The sequence below is a fragment of the Drosophila innubila genome (genome assembly GCF_004354385.1).
Source record: "Drosophila innubila isolate TH190305 chromosome 2L unlocalized genomic scaffold, UK_Dinn_1.0 4_B_2L, whole genome shotgun sequence".
NCBI classification, from domain to species: Eukaryota; Metazoa; Arthropoda; class Insecta; order Diptera; family Drosophilidae; genus Drosophila; species Drosophila innubila.
Genome location: NW_022995372.1, coordinates 27,208,843 through 27,214,435, shown reverse-complemented (window position 1 = coordinate 27,214,435; position 5,593 = coordinate 27,208,843).

The window sequence follows — 5,593 nt, the reverse complement described above, 5'->3', positions numbered from 1 at the left end:
CTGTCTTTCGTATATACAAATTCGAAACAGATTTTTAATTAATACACATTTGCTTAATATTAAGTAGTCTTTAAATAAACCAAAGTGCATTTAACATTCGGCTTGGTTCCCATTTTGTTTTTCCATTTCATTTTTGTTTTTTAAAGTTTACAGTCAAGGTTTAGGGGGCGGGGCCAGGGCAGTCAACGCCCGCATTGGGGACAACCGTCGGTCTGTGCGTGACAGACGTTTGCTCGACTGTCACTCGCTACTCGCCTGCTTTCTTTGTTTCCATTGCTTCCCATCTCACTAACACTCGCTCGCTCGTTGTCTCTTTCTGGTATACCTGCGGCTATTGGCGTTGCGTATGGCTGTCTGTCTGTCTGTCTGCCAACAAGTTAGTCATTTGCTGTATCAAAAATAAAGCGCAAATAAAAAACTTTTACGACATATTTATCTTTTCTGGCGTAGCCGTCGAGTGTCCTTCCTGCCCCGAACGACCGACGGACCGACCGACTGACTGACTGACTGACTTTGTGTGTGTGCAGAAATACATTTGAAGGTGCATAAATGAAGATAAGACAGGAGATACACACACACACACATTCGACGCACTCAGCTGTGTGATGTATCGTTTGTTTTACATGGTCAGCCAAAGTTGCAAAAGGCAGATTCGATTTGTCACCATCAACATAATGAAAAACAATCAACAAAAGTGGCAGACGGCAATTGAAGATTGATATTGATATTGCTAAGCAAAGCACAATATCATTTGCTGAGAAAGCAGATGATTGTGTAAACAGAAAAGCAGGAAAATTATCGCAACATTTACTTAATTTTTTCATTTAAATTAATTTTAACAAACTAAAATTTGCATACGTCATCTATGCCAAGAAGAGTCGACACTCATTTTAAAAATCTTAACAATTTTCAGGGCTCACTTGAAAGCTCCTACCACATTATTATCACCACATAAAAATATGTACTTACCGTAATAACATAAGTAAATACTTTCTTTATGGCCTGTGTTTCCACAAAGTGACAGTTACTTTTTTGTTGCTTTGTCATTGGCTTCAACTGAAAGAATGAGATACGGAATTCACAAGGATGCTTGACGTCATCAGGTTGCCTACTTAGCTTGCTCACTTTCCATAGTCTTCGACGTGAGACAGCTGGACTTTTAGCCAGACTCCTTGGCACTGCTCCAAGCAGCTCGATTCTCAGAAGCTTCTGTCTGTTGGCTCTTATCCAGCTTCTCAGTTTCAGGACGCCAAGAAGCTGGCTCAAAACACATAAATTGTTCGAGAATTTGCTTAACAAGTTTTTAGTTTCACAATATCCGAATCGAATATACTTTAATATAAAGTGATGGACTTCTTTCCTCTAACTCGATTTATACACAATTTGTAATAACGGTTGACTTTGTAGTGTGCTTATGAGTAAATTAAAAGTGCTACATCGCAAAATACTTGCGATAGTTTATTCACTTTCAAATTGCCAGCTCGTGAATTTTTCTAGGTTCTAAAGCCTATTCCAGTAATATTCCAAAATGCATTGCGTTAAATACAAGCGTGTCTGCAATGCTTTCCACAAAAGTCGTCTGCACAAAATAAATTCAGATACTAACAAAATTATTAGTTAAAGCAAAACATTTTATATACAATTTGTTTTATTAAACAAACCGGAAATTGTAAATAATATTATGGCAGTACTGTCATTGAATCGAAAATATAACAAGAAAAATAAAACATTTTAAGAACACTGGCATTTCAAATTCTTCTCAAAATCGTCCATTTTTTCAAATTAAATTTTTTTGCTCCTCTCCCGCTTACGCATAAAGCTAGCTTAAAATGTTCTCCAAATTGGCTGAGATTTCTACATAATAGTATTTTGGTGTTTTCTTTTGATTGAATGTGGTCAGTAAAATATGTTTGGATCTTTTGCTTCGAAAATCTGAGTTGAAAAGTATTTACAATTTAATTGCTAATGATATATATATATTTTAGCTTAGGGTTATACATTTTGACAAATCTTAAACTGAAAATTTTAATGGATTTCCAATAAACTCTAAGCAACCTGTCTTGGAATATGAGATCGGATTTTATTATTCTTTCATTTTAATTACGAAATTTAGGCAAACCGTATTTTAGTAAGAGTGTTTAAACATATCCTTTGACATTATTTCATTTCACATTTAGTGGCAAGACTTTAATAATATTTATGATGTATTTAAGTTAATCTCACTGGATGTGAGAGCTCCTGCGAACTACCCTTCAAAAATCTGTCAACTGACTGTTCTTTGCATAATTTAATTTTGTGACTAAGTATAGCTAAGTTTACGACTCATGGTTTTAGAAACAATATAGTTGGGTCTTATTTATACACAAAACATACATTTGATTTATCCCAAATTCCTTGCCATCTTAAATAACTTTTACACATGCCTCGCTCTGGAGTTGCCTTGTAGAATATATTCCGTAGGTCCTATCAGAGAATGGTATGTTCTGTTATTTTTTCGGCTCTAGTTTTATGGGCCCTCGTAATGTGCACAAAGGTACCCAAGCCAACGGAGTCTTAAAGCTCAACAATCGTGCTAATGGGCCGTACTCGTCGTCATCGTCGTCCTTGTCAAAGTCCCCGCAGTCCTTGCAGTTGTCGCCGTCGCCGTCGTCATTGTCGTCGTCTGGTATGCCAAAGTTTTTATTTGTTATTATATACTTTGGCGTGTCAAATAAACATCACACATCTACGTACATGAAACATGTTTTATACGCGCGCGCTCTATATGAGAGTCCTGCCCGAGTGTATATCCCTGTGTGTGAGTGTGTGTCCTTACGTGCTGTGGTTGCGCACTTTTTAGAGGTTACAGGCATGAGAATGTTAGTATGTGTGTGTGTGCCCGTGTGTGACTGCGGCTCATTTGCATGAATTGTCGCAAGCTTTTAGGCAAACTTCATCGTTTGCCATCCCGAGGAGTTGCACACGAGGCGACAATATGTGCACAGTGACTTCAAATCATCAAAAACTAATGAAAAATGAATCAAATAAATTTCTTTTAAAATTTCAATAATCTAAAAATCTCTGTAAAAAGTTAATTATACATATCCAAAAATTAATTACTTTTTAAGTAGCAGAATCTTATGAAATATATTATTATTCTTAGACAATGAAGTTAAAGTAAGAAATGCTGCACATATATGAAATAGATTTTGTAATATGTAACTAATACACTATTCAGAAATCCGAATAAATAATATATAAATAAAATAGTAAACAAAAATATATTAGTTCTACGAATATGAAAAATTATGCCAAGAGATCTACAAATTTAAAAGCTTTTTATGTTTTCTCGTGTTTGTAATTTCTGTAAAAATTCTTATAAATTTTGATTACAAATTTTTTATTATTTTAACCAATTACACTTTAACATGTTTTTAAAACGTCAGTAACTTTTTTTTTATCTTTTGATATCCAGCAATTAGTCGATATTCGTTTATATTTAATATTTTACGTAAAATTTAAAAGCTTTCCTAATATGATTAATTCATGTTCCTTACTTACTAAATCTTCATTAAGAAATATTTTTTAGTAATTTATTATTAATAAATAATTAGATAATTCAAAGATTGGATTAAATTTTATATGTGTTTAGTTTTATATCATACTTTTTTTGATCACACTGTTCCATTGAGTTTTTGCCATTTGATGGTGTTTCAAGCTCATGGGCGGGAGCACCGTTAATTTTATGCCATTCCATTCGCTATAACGTGCGATTTATGCTAAGCAGCGACAAATAAATAAATGCCTGGGCCGAAGGTGTCTGACAGAGCTGTTCTAATGAGCGTCTTTATATGCCGCGCTCCATTAACTCCAACAGCTCGCAACCTGAATTTGAGAATCAGTCGTCATTTTAAATATACTATAAGTTCACATCAATTCGAGCGGTAAATGATATCATAAAATTGTTGAAGAATTTATTATTATTTTTTAGAATATTATTTATATAGTATTACAGCGAAGTGCGACAATATTTTTAATATTTATGTATTACTTATTTCAAATATAAAAAAGTGGTTGTATATTTATTTTCTTTACTGCTTGGCTCAACTGCAAACCAGGGAAATTATTTTATGTATATTTTACGAAGTGCATTTTTCCACACTCTGTAGCCAATCAGGGGACTAAAGGGGGAGCATGCCAACATCACATACGTAACATACATACTAGCAGTTAAGTTCCTGTGAATATGTTGAGCGTGAATGAGTAAGAATGAAGATTAGGATTATGTTAAAGCTGTTTACAGAGTATTATTCAGTCTAGCATTGTTCACTCTTGAACTGATACATATTGTATATATGTACATATACCGTGTTATTCATGGTTCTTTCAACTCATGTGGACTTTAATCTAAGTGCAACTCAATACAGTAGGTTACAATTTATGTATGGGGCGTGACGTTCTTTAAACATGTTGTAATCTAAAATACACTGAAGATTCTACAGTCCCAACTTGCAACCAATACTTGGGGAAACTTTAAGTATAGAGTTAAAAAACATTTGGGAAAGGCTATAGTCGAGATCCCGACCATAGGATACCCGTTACTTTTTTTCATATATATTTAAGTACTTTAAAGAAATTACTACCTAACAAAACTTTATTAATAACTTTGGTTAGCTAATACTCCCGTTCCCGTTAAGTGAGATTATAGATAATATTAATAGATAACGTTATTTACCATAATAACTGTATTATCTTAAAAACTTTGGGTGTGGTGGTTTTTCACAATTTTCGGGGGCGGAGGGAAGCGTGGCTTAAAATTTTAAATGAACTTGATCTGCGTGGGGTATATAGAAATGTGTGTGCCAAATTTGGTTGCTCTACCTCGTATAGTCTCTGAGATGCTTATGTTCATACAAACAGACTGCCGGACAGACGGACATGGCTATATCGACTCGGCTATTGATGCTGATCAAGAATATATACTTTATAAAGTTCATTGTTCATTGTAGTTATTGCAAGCTAGATTATACAATGTATAATATACATATTTATTTATAATTGATACATGCAATTATTTTGGTTCATTTTATTGGGGGATTCTTTTTTAAAAGAAGATGATTGCCGATCAATTTAAAAATTTAAATTAGTACTAATAGCTACCATCTCTTAAACGAGCTTTAATCTAAAAGGACTGCCAACTCGTTTAAACTTTTTATCTGGCCCTATTAAACTTTTCTACAATTCATATTTATAATTTTAGCAGAATTCTGAGAAACAATATTTAGGATCACTCAACTAGCATTAAACAATATAAAATATTTTTCAAAACCTAATTACTAACTTATGAGTGCTGCAAACTTGCTTTATGGAGTAAAGATACAGTCAATACATGACTACTAAAAAATGTTAGATCTTTATTTGCTCTTTAAAAGCTATCAAATAATTAAACTAATAATTCAATTTATCTTTTAGTTTTGAATAGTTAAGATCTTTAATGTCTCTTAAAAATCAAACTATCAATTTTAGAGTTTTGTAAGCTTGCATTTCTCAATTTATGTACAGTCACTGCCATTCAACTCATCAAACCCTTTGTATCTTTGTATATCTTTGCAGT